The sequence below is a fragment of the Hemicordylus capensis genome, chromosome 3, assembly GCF_027244095.1.
Source record: "Hemicordylus capensis ecotype Gifberg chromosome 3, rHemCap1.1.pri, whole genome shotgun sequence".
Classification (NCBI taxonomy): Eukaryota; Metazoa; Chordata; class Lepidosauria; order Squamata; family Cordylidae; genus Hemicordylus; species Hemicordylus capensis.
In genome coordinates, this window is record NC_069659.1 from 333261573 (window position 1) to 333279991 (window position 18419).

The window sequence follows — 18419 nt, forward strand, 5'->3', positions numbered from 1 at the left end:
TAATAAAATAAATACATAAACAAATACAATTAAAAAATGGTTGCTTTGTGTGAAGTGACTGTGTGATGCAATGCTCTCCGCATCACCTGGATGCTTGCATGCAGAAGGTCCCAAGTTTCCTCCCTGGCATCTCCAGATAGGGCTGAGAGACACTCCTGCCTTAGAGAAGCCTCTGCCAGTCGGGGTAGACAGCACTGAGCAAGACGGACCAATGGTCTGGTTCGGCAGAAAGAAGCTTCCTATGTTTCTATGTTTCTATCACAAAGATCAGTAATAGAGCAGATTTTGAGCAAAGCTGATTCACCATTAGTGATCTTCTCATTGTGAAAGTTTCCAGAAACCCTGAAACTCGTTTGAAACCTTCTGTCATAAGCCAAGATTCAAAACTGTATCCTAGAAGCTTTCTCTGCCATAGTTATTGTGGCAGGCAAGGAGGACCTAAAAATTAGGGCTAATGTTTGTCCAAGTTGCTAAATTTCCCCAGTTCAATCCTGATGTTTAGTGAGTTCTTCTCCAAGAAAAAAATTATATATATATATATATATATATATATATATATATATATATATATATATCCACATACATATATAAAAAATTTTCTAGAAAGCTACCTCCTATATCAACCAAATGGAAAGAGACATGACCTCATGTTGCACTTGCTGAGAGGATAGATCTGGCTTGTCCCTTTTCATTTTCCATTTTCCATTCCATAGACCATTGATGTAGACAGCTGAAACCTCCAAAAAGTAAAGCATGGTTAATTATGGGTTAAGATTGCTTACAGAGCTTCACCTGAAATCAGTTCTGTCTGTCACTCCAGCAGACTAGAGAGGAAAATATAGAATTCCCTGGGATTCTATCCTGGATGTATACAAGGTAACTTTTATATATCAACAACAGAAAACAGCAAGCAAAATTCAAATCCTAAACCACAAAGAGCACCTTAAAGACTAACACATTTCTTGTGGTACACAGGTAAATGTGCACAGCCACACATCATCATCATTCATTTGATGACAAAGCTCTTGGTTTTGGATGTTCATACCAAGACGCTTTGTTGCAACAAAGAGGTGAACTACACATTACACTCACCACATGAGAGCATCCTGCATTTTTCTATTGATATTCGTCTCTGCTCCTCCTAACGCTGAGGGGAAACATAGCCCTAAGTAGAGTTAGAAGCAGAGATGACAGAATCTCTACTCAGCAGTTCCTCCTACCCTACATGTTTGGTTATGATCCTCCTTTCACTGTGGATCATAGCCAAACCTAGCCTCCAGAGTTTTCAACAGAGAGGTCTAGATTGCTTTGATATGGGCCCCCTTCTCATGCAAGGGCAAACTGTGGGTCCAGCAGACCCGCAGTTTGCGCCCCCACCTCGGTCACTACACACTCCGAGACACTCAAAATCCCTGAGGCTATTCACACGATGGGGTGAAATCGGGCTAGCGGAGGCTAGCCCAATTTCACCCCATTGTGTGCACCACCGGGCTCGACTGCGAGCCCGGTGGTTCCTAGGTGGGTCACTCACCTAACTACCCCTGCCCTAAAACTAGGTTTGCGGAGCGAGCGCTCCACAAACCTGGTTTTAAAGATCATGAGTAGCTGCGGCACGCCTCTGCACTGCAGTTACTCATGAGTAGACCCTCGGAGGGGAGGCAAAAAGCTGCCTCCCGGCTCCGGGGGTCTCCCCAGTATGACCTGAGCGCTTGTGCAGGGCATAGTGGAGCTTCCGGGGGCCACACAGCCCCCAAGCTCCCCAGCCCCTGCCGGCTCCATCACGGAGCCAGCAATCATGTGGGCTTAGCCCGCTCTCCCCTCTCACTCTTACGAACCGGGTCTCACTGATCGTGAGACCCGGCTCCCTGTCTGGCAACAGGGGTGGGACGGCCTGCATGGGTTTCCTCCAACCCTGGAAGGACAGCCCACTCTAACCAATAGTGTCACAATCCATGGGAGGAACTTCCTCCCTTAACTGCGGTTTGGAATTAATTCAGAATGCAGATGTCATGCTGCAGAGAACGGACCCTCAGTTTGGTGAGTGAAACCCATTACAAAGCAAGGGTTCATTCCAAGGTTTGGTAGCAAGATCAGAACCACAGTTGGGTCCAAGAACCGCGGTTCCGATCATTCAGATGACCTGGTGGATGAACCGGATGTGAGTTCAGCTCCAGTTTGGCATTATGTGCAAATGTGGCCATGGTCAGCATAACTTGTGTCCAGATACTAACATGTGACTTGGAATCCTGTAGAAGTCAGATCCTTTAAACATTGGGGCGGGAGGAGCTTATAGTTGCTATGAAAATGCTGAAGGAAATCTTAGCACAGGGAAAACCAACTCCCACAGCAGAGGGAAGAGCAAAGATTGTCCTCCATCTGTTATCCCTGCAGGGGCCACACAATGTCAGTCATGAGTGGCATACAGTAAACTAGGTGCCCTCTGTGTTTTATTCAGATTACAACTTGTTCTCAGAATTGTTCCTCGGAGGAACTACTTCCTATTTTGTTTTGACCCTATACCTTCTTCCTTTATTTTTTGCTTATAAAATTAGGATCTCTTAAAACTCTGCAAAGGACATTTTGTCCCTTCTAGCTGAACAGACTATACAGTATATGTGCTGCATAACCTTCCTTTAATGTGTCACCAGTTTCAGTAGTATCATGACCTGTACATTGATTAATAGCTGTAAATTATTCATTGCCAAAGTGGGAGTCATAGGCAACCTATGAGATCTCCGACCTTTGCGTCATGGGATAGCATCCATGGTTGACACTGATTGGGTCTAATCATAGTGCCCTGCCTATATTTTCAGATTGGATGTAGTTGATGCTTTATACAGTTATGTCAGTGCAGTGTCCAATATAAGGATTACCTCCTGGATTATTAGGTAAATTGGTATTCACACCAGCTTTTGAAGACACCATGACAGATGATGACAAATATGACAGAGAACCACTAACTGACAAGTTAGATGTCTGGATGACTTACCATCTACTCAGAAAATAAAGTGTTTGTGATCTCTCAGTAAATTAGCTTAATTTGTCTAGCAATACCAACTGTATTCATATGGGTTAATTACTGCACTCCTTCCCCCCTTCCCCCTTCACTTTCCCCCCAATAACAAGAGTCTTATTCTTGTTATCATTTTGGATTGATTTAATGGCCAGAAAAGAATCCTGCGAGGCAACTGTGGGTTTCCTCTTTTTGTTTCTTCTGCATTGATTTATTGCAGTGGTTTTATACAATTTTAATGTTGTTAGCTGACTATAGCATGCTAATGGGAAGTGAGGATATAAATTTAATACCATACATGGGCATATGAATGAATACATGAATAATAAAAACAGCCTACATGTAACTGTGGATTCCCACCCAGCCTGTAATGCTGATGAAGGAAAGATGGTCTTGTGGAGGAGAGCTGGTCTTGTGGTAGTAAGCATGAATTGTCCCCTTTGCTAAGCAGGATCTGCCCTGGTTTGAACTTGAATGGGAGATTACAGGTGAGCACTGTAGGATGTTCCCCTTAGAGGATGGGACCACTCTGGGAAGAGCATCTTCTGCTTGCTTGCATGCAGAAGCTTCTAAGTTTCCTCCAAGATAGGGCTGAGAGAGACTCCTGCCTGTAACCTTGTAACTGCCAGTCTTTGCAGACAATACTGAGCTTGATTGACCAATGGTCTGGCTCAGTATATGGCAGCTTCCTATGTTCCTATGTTCCTTTTCTGCGTTGAGTCAGCCATCAAAGTGTGAGTTTCTCACCCACCCTGTTGACTACTAGGAATGTGGTGTAGAGGCATGGAGGAGATCCAGAACTTAGATTCAAGGGATTGTGTGGCATCCCCATAGTGAGTGATGGAGGAGAGTCACTTCAGTGACTCAGTGCTCAGTGAAGAGTGATTTAAAACAAGGATTTCTTACTGCAAAGAGTAGAGAAGGGGCCACTGCTCAGTGGTAGAGCATACACTTTGCATACAGAAGGTCCAGAGTTCAATCCTTGGCATTTCTGGTTTAAAGGATCTCAGATAGTAGACTTGGGCAAGACCTCGAATACACAGGGCTGCTTCACACAATGATTGCCATCTCTGGTGAACAAAAACAGGGGATCCCTCTAACACACATGTTCCTGCTGAGCCGGGATTTTTCACCACTCACAGATAAGTGTCATGAAAACCCAACATTTAATTCAAGATCATTTATCTTAGATTTGAACTTAAGTTTTCAATGTCAGTGAAAAGTCAGTCTTTTTGTGGCATAAATCTGGGATCAGTAAAAAATAAACAAATCCTAAATTCACACGACATGCTCTGCAGGAGTTCATGAGCCGCCAGGATTTCAGGTTTGGTTTAACAGGCATCATGAACATGGTGTGAACCAGCCCACAGGGAGAAACTGCCAAGGAATACACAGTGCTGGCTTGAGAGGATATATCAAAGGACTTGATCAGTGTAAGGGACTACTGGCAGTGGCTACTAGCCTTGATAGCCACAAGCTATTTCCAGTTTCAGAGGCAGATGCCTCTGATTACCAGTTGCAGGGGAACAGCAGCAGGAGAGGAGGCTTGCTGGAGAGGAGCACCCCCTTTCAGTCTTCTCACCTGATCATAACACTTCTATTCTCACAGATCCTCTTCCACACTGGAGAACTAAGCTGTGAGCATTAAAATTGTGTTCACATAAGCTGTGAGCATAATTGACAACTATCAGCAGCTACGCACCAGTGCCTCAGTAGCCAACTTATCCCCACCACTCACTGGTAGCCTTAGCACAGAATGCAGAACTGCAGTTGAATGCGCCTGCTGTTCTGTGGATGTTACATCTGAATGTGGGCAACCTGGGTTACGCATGGTGATGAAACCAAGGGTTCAGATTTGGAACTCCAATCTGAAACCTCAGGTTGTAGTGAGTTTCATCAATGCAACCCAAGGTTCCAGACCCCGAGGTTCCAGGCCAATTCCAGGCGTTACGTCTGAATTCAGAACTGCAGACTGCTTCCCCTGGGACTGGAGTTCAGGGAGGAAGCTCCTCCCTCCACTCCAGTGTGATTGGCCATGTGGGTTGTCCTTCAGTATAGAAGGGAGCCCACACAGTCAGCTTCCTCACCTCTCTGCAGTCTCTCTGCAGAGAGACTGCTCTCCGGTATGTCCGAATGCAGACAGGAGAATGGGGGGAGAAGGGCCCACGGTTCTGCATTACATGCCAATGTGGCCACTTTTTCACCACCATGCCACAGTATAGGTCCCTGTATAGCACTCAGTCCTAGTTTACAGGGGCAGGCAGGCAAGAAGTAAACCCTGTCAACCCTTGTGCTCTGGACCTAGGCAATGGAGGCTCAAAAATTGCTGGCATACCAAGCAAGGATGCATGGGTGAAGCAAGAGAGCCGCCTAACAAGAACTTCCCAGCTAACTGTGCTGGTGCAACAAGGAAATAGCAATTTTTGATTGCTTCCCAAGGAAGCCCTCTGTGCTGTCATAAAATATGTCCCTGCGAATTGCACAGTCTTCAGGGACATATTTTCAGGTGGCACAGAGGACTTCTTGTAGGAAGGGAGGGAGTCAAAAATTGCCCTTTCACCCACTGCACTGGCACCGTTTCTTAGGATGTTCTGTTGGGCTGCTCTGTCACTGCACCAGTACATCTGTGCTCTGAATCTCAGCCAGTACCTGGAAAACCCCACAGATGGGCACAGATGTGTTGATCTTTCAATATGTTTTTGCCCTTTACTAAAATGGCAGGTGTCTGTGCACTGTGGCTGTGTTCACTGAGTCAGAAGTTTGTAAGTGAGTTTCATATATGCATTGTTATTCATAAAGACTATATGGGAGGATTCATCTTTACACTGAAGGGTGTGTGTGTGTGTGTGTGTGTGTGTGTGTGTGTGTGTGTGTGTGTGTGTGTTCCTAAGCTTCCTCACTGTGCTAGCATATGGAGCTATCTCCATCTCAAGGGTAGCTACATTTGCAAACTCTTAATTTTGCTTTATTTGCTTGTTGTCACTTAGGCAGTGATAATACCTTTCTCAATATGACAACTTGCTTTTCCATTCTTTGGGGGACCTTTTAATGATTTCCATACAAATGTTATTAGCACCGCTGAGCCTTGATCATTATATATAGTGTGATTTGCTCCCCCCCCCCGCACCCGTGTCAAGAGTTATGTGTTAGGTAGAGTGAAAAACAATTAATAGCCATTGGATAATCTTTTCATCTGTGCCACTAGCTGAATTTTGCATTATTGCCTGATTTTAAAGATTCTGAATATTTCTTGACATCTGCCCATCTTCCCAGACCCAAAGACTGAAATGGCTTGGACCCATCATGTCAAAGAAACCATTTTCTTGTGTGTGTATTTTCTGTATCCATTACAGAAGTCCTCCCATATGGAAAACTGCATGACTCCCATCTGTCACATTCTGTGTCACAAAAAGGTGTGGTAGGAGTTCACCAGGCTCATTCCCATGATCCCCAGCAGGGTAGGAGAAATGTCTAGCCTGGGAAGGAGAGCTGGGCATGCTGCCATGTTTTGGTCTTGTGCTTGCAAACATTAAGGTAAGAGCTGGGAAGAACGAAAGTGTGCAAGGGGCAACTGGCAGGGCGGCCTTTCCTCCTTTTCAGTCAAATGCTGGGGATTGGATTGGGGTAGGACGTGCTTATTGTTGCTGCCTTGCACATGGTCATTTTCTCTGTCTCCTACCTTAATGTTTGCAAGCACATGACCAAAAATGGTTGTAGCCTCCTTGTGAGTCACCACGGTGCTGCCGCAGTGACTCACGAGGTGGCTACAACCATTTTTGGTTATGTGCTTGCAAACATTAAGGTAAGAGGCAGAGCTGCACTCTGGTGACTCATGGTCAAAAAATGGGATTAGTGGAGCACTCGCTCCGCTAACCTCGTTTAAGGGGAGGCATTTTAGAGGGCTGGCTGCAGGGCCTCATTGGACCAGGTCTCACAATCCGTGAGACCCAGATTGGGGCTGTGAGCGGGAAGGGAGCCTTGGGCAGCTGGATCGGCCGCCCACACGATTGCCGGCTCCAAGACAGAGCCAGCGGGGGCTGGAGAGCTTGGGGGCCGCGCAGCCCCCAGAAGCCCCAGTATGCCTTGCGCGAACACGGAAGGCATACTGGGGAGACCCCCAGAACCGGGAGGCGGCTTTTCACCTCCTGGTTGGGGGTCTACTCATGAGTAGCCACGGCACGGAGCTGTGCCGCGGCTACTCACGAGCCAATAGCCTGGGTTTGCAGAGTGCTCGCTCCACAAACCTGGGCTAAGGGGCGGGCTACAGGAGCGGGTTAGCCGCTCCAGAACCACCGGGCTCAGCTGCGAGCCCGGTGGTTAGGAAACTGCCATATACTGAGTCAGACCATTGGACTATCTAGCTCAGTATTGTCTTCACAGACTTCACAGACTGGCAGCGGCTTCTCCAAGGTTGCAGGCAGGAATCTCAGCCCTATCTTGGAGAAGCCAGGGAGGGAACTTGAAACCTTCTGCTGTTCCCAGAGCGGCTCCTTCCCCTGAGGGGAATATCTTACAGTGCTCACACATCAAGTTTCCCATTCAAATGCAACCAGGGTGGACCCTGCTTAGCTATGGGGACAAGTCATGCTTGCTACCACAAGACCAGCTCTCGGTTAGCCCGATTTTTGCTGATCGTCAGAATCGCCCCACTGTGTTCTACCCAAGTTTGGGAGCTGTGTGTGCTTCCAATTTTTGGTTGCGTGGAAGCAAGGTAGGAGACAAACCTGGGTAGAAGTGATTGGATGCAAGGTAGAGGGAAAACCTGGGTGGCTTTTCCTCCTACCTTGCTTCCACACAATCACTTCTACCCAGGTTTTCATTCTACCTTGCTTCCACATAACCAAATATTGGGAACACACACAGCTCCTAAACCCAAGGAGAACAAAGTTGTTGACTGTGTGAATTATTTCATTGACTCATCAAGGCAAAGGAAGCCAACTAACTGCAGATGAAATCCCACAAGGGGTATAATAAATACCTGGGTTTAGGGATGGCTCAAATTATTGTGGTGCCCCAGCAAAGGCGCCAAATGCTGACTTGCTGTCCCATGCCCTGGGTGGGTGCTAGGGTGGGTGCTAGCTGGGTGGGTGCTAGTTTCAAAACCATCCCTTGTAAGCTTTGGAAGTGGTGTGGGGGACAGGGAGGAGGGAAGATTATGTTAATGGAACTGCTCTGGGGTGATTAGTGAACACTCCTAAGTGTGTTCAGGCTTGTGTGGGGAAATTAGCAAACTAGAATAGAGCAGCCCCATGTCTGAATAAATTTGTGCAAATTCTTGGCCCTGGGGAAATAAACTGACACACAGAGAGATTGAGATTCACTAATACATTTGGTTTATTGAAGGATTCAGGGGTACAGTGGGAAAAGAGTTTATTAAGGCAATATTATTAGTAAAATACATTACAGAGATTAACCAGGTAATTTGCAAAGAGGCAATTTAGCTTGGTGTCTGAATGATTCCAAGCCTGGAGATGACTCTGGAGGTGATTTTCTCAGACCTCCAGTAGGATGTGACTGTCTATCTGCACCAGACCAGCTATGGGGAAGCCAATATTGGGAATGTCTAAGCAGACCCGAGTTAACTTCAGCATCTTTCTGCCTTGGTTGCATCAAACAAGCTAAACTAATCATTTCAGCAGGAAAGCAGGTAAGGCACTGCGAACACTGCTCCCCTCCCCAACAAAAAAGGTTGATCAGCCATAGGAACTCAGGAGATGCACTGATTTAAAATACTGATTTGTTTACTGGGTCTTTTCGACCTAACAGATAAGTCCTTGCACATCCATTCAGCCCATTTACATACAGGTTGTTCTTGACCTTTTCACACCATTGTGCTTATGCTAGGACAGGCAACAGAGACAATGGATTCTTTTGAGATCCACAGGAATTCCCCTCCTCAGGAAGAAGGTGGAATCAGTATTTTGCCCCAGGGCACATTTTGGGCTATAACTGGCCCTAGTTTCATTCATTCATTCATTCATTCATTCATTATTACATTTATATACCACTTTTCATTAAAAACAATCTCAAGGAAGTTTACAAAAGTTAAAAAACATACAATAAAAATGACAATAAAAATATTAAGCTAAAAATATAAAACCAATCTAATTTAAAATCTATTAAAAACAAACATAAAAACTATACGTGGGTAAAACACATAGAAGCAGCAATAAAACAATCATGTAAAGGCCTGGATAAAAAGCCAAGATTTAACAAGCTTTCTAAAAACTGTGATGGAGTCAGAGGAGCGAATGGCCACTGGGAGAGCATTCCAAAATCTGGGAACAGCAACAGAGAAGGCCCTGTCCCGAGTGCACAACAGCCAAACCTCCCTCATTGTTGGCACCTGGAGCAGAGCCTACTCAGATGGCCTTGTCAAGCAGGCAGCAACCCTTGGGAGCAGGCAGTCCCTCAAATACTCTGGGCCCAAATTGTTAAGGGCTTTAAAGGTCAAAACCAGCAACTTGAATTGGACCCGGAAACAAACTGGCAGCCAGTGCAACTCTTTCAAAATGGGTGTGATGTGCTCCCACCGGGCAGCTCCAGAAAAAACCCTAGCTGCCGTGTTTTGCACTAGCTGCAGTTTCCAGATATTCTTCAAGGGCAGCCCCACGGAGAACGTGTTACAGTAATCCAGTCGTGACGTGACTAAGGCATGGGTAACTGTGGCCAGATCTGCCTTCTTGAGAAAGGGAAGCAGCTGGCGCACTAACTGAAGCCATGCAAAGGCATCCCTGGCCACCACCTCCACCTGAGCTACCAAAAGCAGAGCCAGGTCCAGTAGTACCCCCAAGCTGCGTACTTGCTCCTTCAAGGGGAGTGCAACCCCATCCAGAACTGGTAAAATCTCCTCATCCCAATTGGCTCTCCTACTGACCAACAGTACCTCCGTCTTGTCTGGATTCAACTTATTAGCCCACATCCAACCCATCACGGCCTCCAGCCCCCGATTCAGGACATCCACAGCCTCCCTAGGATCAGGTGACAAGGAGAGATAGAGCTGAGTGTCATCCGCATATTGCTGACAACTGAGTCCAAGTCCCCGGATGGCCTCTCCCAGCGGTTTCATATACTGTAGATGTTAAACAGCATGGAGGACAAGACCGAACCCTGCGGGACAGGGTGAACCCTTAGTGCACTGTTTCTTTTGGTCTCTATACCTTGGAGCCACCGCTGTTTGAGCAATTGACCTGACACCTACCATAACACCGGCTATGTCTTGCTCTTCATGCCATTCCCACTTTCAGCCTCTGGATTGGCTTTCTTCGCGGGCCTGATCCAAGCAACACACCACGCTGCTACAAGAAGATGGCTACATGAGACCAGACCCCTTTTTGATTTACCCCCACCACTTAACCCCTGGAAGCCTGGAAGCCTCCTTCCAGATATGAAATTAGGGAAGACTTGCCCAAGTGGCCACCTATGTCTATATATAGGCCCCGGGGTGGGGGGGACCTTATCCCCACAGCACTTATAAAAAACAATCCAGAGTGGTAGGTGTTGGTCTTGGCAACTCTTTTTATCTACATCAATCCTCACGGATACATCCCTAGAGACTGGGGACTAGAAAATATGGTTCCCATATTCAAGAAAGGCAGAAAAGAGGAACCTGCCAACTACCAGCCCATCAGCTTGCTCAACACAATTAGCAAGATTTATGCAAGACACCTGCAATGGAAACTTAGGGATTGGGTAGCTCAAGAAAATCTCCTTGCAGAAGAGCAAGTGGGCTTCAGGGAGGGCCAGTCTACAGTTGATCAATGTCTAATCTTACAACAGCTCATTGAAAAATATTCCACCAAGAGTGCAACCTACCTATATGCAGCCTTGATTGACTGCAAGGCCGCCTTCGACTCCATTTCAAGAGTCAAGCTTTGGGAGAAGTTGAAAGCCTCCTCGGTTGATCAATGCCTGCTCTACCTGATCTGCATCCTACACGTGTACATCCCTTAAGGCCAGGTGCAATCCTCAAAGCCACCTCTCAAACCCAGTTCCAATGCGGAAGGGAGTCAAATGGGGATGTGGGGATGTATACTCACCCCACTCATCTTCAACCTCTGCATCAATGAAATGGTGAGCCACTTAAACAGGCCAGACCTCCACCCCCCCTCCCCAAGCTGGCTGAAAGATGTATTTCCACCCTGCTCTTCACTGACAATGCTGCAATCCTCTCAAGTACTCCCATTGGGCTAAGGAGAACCTTGGCGGCTCTAGCTCACTTCATACAAGCAGCTCTACCGAGGCTTGGGCAGCCCTACCTGGGTAGGGCTGCTCATCTGAAGTGTCAGGATCAAGGCTGATCCTGGCATTGTCCTCTCAGATAGCCCAGGATTTTTACCCGACTATTTTCCTGGGTAAAAGGGCATGAGAATGGCCTTTTTACCCAGGTACAGGGTCATGAGCATTGTGGTGATATCTGGAGGCCGGTATGCTCTCTTTCCTTTCCCCCAGCCCACACTCCCCAGCCCAACAAAAGTTCACGTGAACCTTCTTGAGTTTCACCAAGCTTTTAATGCTTGAATGGATAAATGTTTGGAATAATCTGCTCTTTTATGTTGACTCTGTTAATGTACTTTGAATATTGACTACTGTTTTTATTCTTGCTGTTTTATTGTATATTTTGGCTGCTATAATTTCATTTTGATTGCTACTGTGTACATCACCTTGGGGCTTCATGAAAGGCAATTAATATATTTATAAATAAATAATTATCAGGGCTAAAACAATTCAAAAAATCTCTTCTTTTTCTGAAGAGCAGCAGGCTAAGCATTAGCCCAATTAAATCTCGACGTTTGGAAGCCTGGTTGAACTAACACTTTTCAATGGAAATGAAAGGGTATTCTATGGCAATTATATTCTAATTGCCATAGATTGCCTTTTAATATAACGTAAAATTACATCTTCATTCAAGAAGCTTTCTAAAATTCCATAGAATTTGGCAGATGATTAGATGACCATCAAAGGATCCTATATGAGGGTTCAGACATTTAACTGAAAGGTTATTCTACATTTAATTTTACAGCACTTTTCCTGGAGGGTAAGTTTGATCCCTTTAATACTATGTGATAATGACATTTCCTATAAACTTTTCAGTAATTTAATAATAGAGAGATAAAGGGAAATTTGACATTTTTCCTAATTATTAAAAAAAAAAAACTTGAGGAGGAGGCAGGATCTGTGAATAGTTTATCCAGTGGTCATAGATAGACCTGGCAAACTGGGCAATTTTAAACCATGAGGAGGAGGAGATTTTCCCACCATGGTTCTTTAATCTCCCCACCTCAACCAATGGTCAACCTTGATGCTAAGAAAGGAAACAGAAATTTTAATATTTAAGGTTATTTACAATATGTTTTGTGGGGTTTATTTTGCTAAAAATTATTAATAAAGACATGGCACAGGGCCACTTCAGTATGTGTTCCTTCTCCACACTGGCCTTTGTGATTAAGAAGGCGACCCTTTCACTGAGAAAATGAGTATTTGGGTCATGATGAGTAGGGCTGCTGTTTGGTCAAACCTTTCCCTTGCATGCAATAAAGAAATGCCCGAAGGATGTTGGGACCTCTGAGAAAGATGTCCCAGAATGGCATGCTCTTGACATGTCCTGAGTGGGTGACCAGTTCTGGAGATGGTTCTAGAGAGAGACTTGAGAAGAACTACTGGAAGTTAAGCCTCAAGAAGTTAATCATGTGCTGCTGCTTCTTCCCAAGTATTACACTGAGGTCATTCACACAAGTGAAAATTGTGTTCTATCCAGGTCCCAATATTTTGTTGTGTGGGTGTAAACAACTAGGTAGGAGGAGGGTGCAGTGATTGTGTGGAAGCAAGGTGGAGGTAAAGCTACCTGGGTTTTTCTCCTACCTTGCTACCACACAGTCACTTCTCCCTCCTCCTACTTAGATGTTTGCACCCACACATCCAAAAACTGGGAGCACAAACAGGTCCCAAACCTGAGTAGCACACAGATTTTGCTTGTGTGAATAACCTCACTGACTTCTCTCCTGAGGGCTTGAGGGTGAGACTGGAGGTTCAAAGGGAGTTGAAGGTTGGCCCTGGGCAGGGGCGTAGCTAGGGGAGAGAGGGCCCATGTTCTTCCCCTCTCTGGCAGCCCTCAGAGTGAGGGAGATAATGAAGAAAATAGGGAGGGGTGGATCTGGGAGGCCCTCAAGAGCTGGGGGTCCTGGGTTCTTTGAACCCATCCCCTCAATTATGGCTACACCCTCTGGCCCTGCAAAATGCTGGGATTGGTTCTTCTTGGAGCTTAGATGTCAAGGCCTCTGCTTTTGGTCCTGTAGGAAATGTAGGCTTGCATTTCTCTGCAGCCTCTTCTAGGGTGGAGGATGCAGGCATAGGTTCTGGATCTCCAAAAGTGGAAGGTACAAGAGGTAATGGGTCCTCCCTTGGCTGAGTGGACAGCAGGGTCTCATGTCCTGCCATGGGAGTTCTGGAGGACATATGTTCATGGGTTCACCTACTGAGAAAACTTCTTGCCCACAGGTAGCTTCTCCCTCCCCCTCAGAGTCACTCATCTTCAGCCCCAGGTCTGGGCTGATCCTGACACTGGAGCAGTCAAGATGTGAAGTATTGTCCAACCTGGCCCATAACTCCCCTGCTAACTTGGCAAAGAGGCACTTTTTAACATGGTGATTCTTTTTTTATTTAGCAGGGGGAGAGTAACTGGCCCTATCCATGCCCAGCACAGTACCTCCAGTGACTGTTGCTGGTGTCTATCTTATTCATTCATTCATTCATTCATTCATTCATTCAATTTTTATACCACCCTTCCAAAACTGACTCAGGGCGGTTTACAAATTGGTTAAAAACCAATCAACAATTAAAAATATAAAATACCATAAAACAAATAAACAATAAAACAATTTATAAACCCTGAAAAACAGGTACATTAAAAACCCTTTACAACCATTTAAAAACCCTGGAAGGCAAGGCCAAACTAATCAAACTAAGACATTGAGATGTTTTTTTTAGTTCATAAAGATACCAACAGAACAATTTTGTATGCAATGCCCCTATATGTTGTAGGCATGTATAAATCTAAAATCGTTTTGCTTGCTTCAGATTCCTCCAAACATTGAAGCACGTGAAGGGAACCAATCTATATTTTGAAACATACACATTAAATCAATAGACAACATAAGATAGGAACAAGTAGAAAAGCTCCTTTCAGTCTGTGCAAGCCTTCAGTTCTCTGAAGTCTACAGAAACTTTGTCCTTAAGGTAGTAAAAGTAAGTTAGTGAGAGGAAAGTATATCTTGTGATTCTTTTTAGATTGTGAGCCCTTTGGAGACAGGGATCCATCTTATTTATTTATTATTTCTCTGTGTAAACCGCCCTGAGCCATTTTTGGAAGGTATAGAAATCGAACAGACAAACAAACAAACAAACAAATAACGTTTACTAATGATGGGTGGAATGTGTATACACATGTTCAGTTGGAGTACTCATGGCAAATAACCTATTGGACAGAGGAGCGATTCACACTATGACAGATTACCAGCTCCTGGATTTCCCAGAAGAACTGTGGCTAAGGAATATTAAAGGGTTGGTTAGGAAGGTAGATCAAGTATTCAGTACCTCACAGTAGCAGTAAAAATATGTAGAACCAGACTTGGGAATGAATTAAGGGTCCTGGATGTTAATAGCTGGCTAAGACAAGTCTGGGATATTGTGGTTATGAAAAAAAAGTAGCAAATTGTATTAGGTTAAGAGAGGCCAGAATTAATAACGGTGTTTTTTTGAGTAAGTGGCATGTTTTGCTTTTAATTTCAAATGAGCATGGACAAGAATAAGGATTTCAAAATGTGCCCATATATATGAAAATCACTTTTAGATTACTGCATCAACAATAGATAGTAAAATGTCTGATTTTCAATTGCATATTTACAGGGTTGTTTTTTTAAAAAAAAACTACTTTAAGGGTGAAACATTGTGTAATGTAATATTAATGCCCAAATAAATAAATATGAGGGCTTTGGTGCAGTCTGTACTTGCTAGATGAGGTCCCAAGACTGCATGATTGATTCAATTCCCAAGGTATTTCTTGACATGAACATCACCCATAAAGTTACTCATTGTTTCTATTGCTACTCATCAGAATGCACCCACAAGGTATCTGGAAGATTAAGTAGTGATACTAGGAGAACTTAAACCCATGTCTGTTTGCATTACATTCCTAAATAGGATATGAATTCTGGAAGGAGTGGAGATTCCCACCAACCTGGTTTCTGCCCATTATGTGGAGCCACCCACAGTGAACTTCTTACATCACAGCAGTGGTTTCCGAACTGTTTGCTATAGAAGCCTGGGGTTCCTCAGAAGTTTATCAGAGGTTCCTCAGTTAGAAGACCACCTTCACTGTTGATTTCCCCTTTGCAATGTGCAGCTGCACAAGATGGTTTGATATGATCTTCTAGGTAACATTCTCAGTTCAGAGTAGACTAGGCAACCATGGTGCCTAAACAAGCTGGTGTCTAACATGAACTGTGTATGAACCCAGAAACATGCTTCAATTTTTGTTTGTTTGTCTGGGCATGTGTGATTCTACATCATACATGCAGGATCCCTTGACAGATGGGTCAGTGTTGATCAAGTTCTCTGAAAGCAGAAAGTTTGAACATCACTATAAGTATACATACATTTTCCTTCATTGACAGTAGAATATGGGAATGCAAACCCATAAACATAACAGAAGAAGCCTTTGTCCTCTAGTCTTCTATTTATATAAAAATATTAGTCATTTTTACAGAACTGAGCAACATAGCTCTGATATAAAATAATAAGGCTGGTATTTATTAGTGAGAGCCCACATGGGCCGTGATGTTGGGAGGTGACATTAAACATTTGTCAATGATAATAAAAAGAACTTTGTGTTGTTGTTTTAGTGACTTAACTGTATTGCTATAGACTCCAAAACCTCAGGTTATTTTCATTCATAACATTTATTCTTTCAGTGTTAGCACCATCTACAGTCTCAATCAGTACAATCAGTAGTACTTCTGTTCTTGAAGGACACTTGCGTGATTTATAGCCTCCCGTATTTACTAAAAATGAATACAGAGATAAGTTAGGTTACCTAAGTCATCTGTATTGTCGAAAGGCCACATTTATCCTTATCCAAGGTCAATTTAGGCTGTTATGCAAAAAAGGACAATGATAAACAATGGCAATTATGGCCAGTATAATAAAAAGCTAAACTGTTACAGAGGAAGCCAAGGATTCCGCCTGCAATTCATTTTTCTTCTGGCGGGGTGGGGGGAAGGGGAGGGAACAAACGGCCAAAGGTATGTTTGGTGGGCCAAATTCAACCCTAATGTAAACCAACACATTCACATGGCAGCAAATGATGCTTGTTCCAGATTCCAGCCTGGTCCACTATGTCAATGTAATAAAAAATTATCAAGCCTGTTTACCCACGCCTTTCACTGAGAAATGGAATTCTAAATTGCCAAGCATTCTGAGCTCACAGGCACCATTTAGGAGATACAGTTTGGCCTTTGGAAGCATCAGGGCTGTATGGTCTTTGGGATACAGGGGGAAGGATTTTGCTCCTGACTGCAAATTCATCCACCACCTTTATTGTTATGTTGATTTTCTAGAGAACTAACCACATATTATTCTTTCTTATGCAAATAATATTATATTATGAACATAAGAATATAACATACAGTATGTTCTTAAATTATGTTCTCATGTTCATGCTAGGCCTGTGCCATGCACAATGTATCAAATACAATTTGATCTGATGGGAGGGAAAATAAAAATTCTTGGGAGGGCCGACATGGGCCTCCCAAAAGGATCTGGGTCTAGGATTAAAAAATGTTTTACCAACAATATGTCAGCATCGCTTCTGATGCCATCCTCCTCCGCCCTTTCCTCTGCATTGCCCCTGACCTTTCCCCTTGCCCTCTCCCGTGGTTACTGAAGCTCCCCAAGGCCTGGGGGCAGCAAGCACGATGCCCCTCTCCACTCCCTATGGAGTGGTGGATGAAAGCAGTGGTGGCCGTGTTCCCCTCTCACGGCTTGTCTTTTTAAAATGCTCTCCCCCTCCCCATTCAGAAAACCTTAAGACCCAGCACAATGCATTGTGGGTCATGTAGCTCCTTTAATGCATCCAGGCAATTCTGAATGCATTAAAATTGTCTGTAAACATTCTCTTCTCTTCCAACCCCTGACCCGACCCTGATTCCTTAGTTTGGGTAAGGGACATCTCCGACCCTATTCAAAATGACCTATGTTGGGCCATTTCCAACATTCCCAAACCAACATTGCCCACTCCTAATTCACACTATTCATTTAAGAAAGAATAATACCATAATGATTTTGATTTCCCCCTCCCCTCCAATTTTCTTTCAATTTCATCAAATTCTCACAGCCAGAGACTTCCCCAACAGTGGGGCACATGCTCAGGAAGAAAGGGGAGTGATTTTTGCTGATTCCCCCCTGCCTCTAGAAGGGCTCTTTGCCTTCCAGAAATTTGTCTCTGAGGGTCATGCAGCACTCAGGGACATATTTCTGGGGCAGAAAATAGTTCTAGAGCACAGAGCAGGAGAGATCCGCAAAAAAACCCAGCAGCACAGCCTTTCTCCTGTGCACAAACTCCCCTGCTGGGCAAGCTTCTGGATACATTAAGAGCAGCCTCTCCTCATACAGTAATCTAAATGCAAGAAATTTAAACTGAGGAAGATTGATCTGTGGTGTGTATTAGCAGGAGTGGAATGGGCAAGAAAGCCAGTTACGTTTGCTCTTTTGTTCAACTTCAGGCCACATGTGACTGCCTATTCCTCTGGAGGAACTATGCCTTTGGCAATCTCACTGGATCAAGCAGCAAAAGAGGTGGACCTCAAGCTGGCACTACAAGGTTGCAATATAATTTAAGAAGAACATGCAACACATTTTAACCACAGATCTTCATCTGAGCAAGGAGTTTCCATGTGTCTTATTCTAGTACAGCAAAACCAACTTACTCAAGACTGCAACTCAACATTGGATCTATGTAATGAGGGTTCTTTTCCATATAATGCCATGCCACGAGATCTACTGCAGTATGTCTTCTACCTCTGAGGGTACTATGAGCAGGTCCAGGTCATGTGAGATGAACATTTTAACCCCTGCTAAATGGGCAAAGAAACATCTTTTAAAGTGACATATTTCTTTTTAGGCTGTGAACCCTTTTGGGACAGAGAATCATCTTAATTAATTTTGCTATTTAAAAGACCTTTGAATACTGTTTTGTTGAAATATGGTGTAATATTCATGATGATGATGATGACGATGATGATCATGATGATGATGGGTGATGATAGGTGATGATTTTTGCTTCCTCCTTATATCAGCATTTCCTCAGGTTTCAGGACACAGAGTTTGCTAGCTACTGTGTAACCATATATTT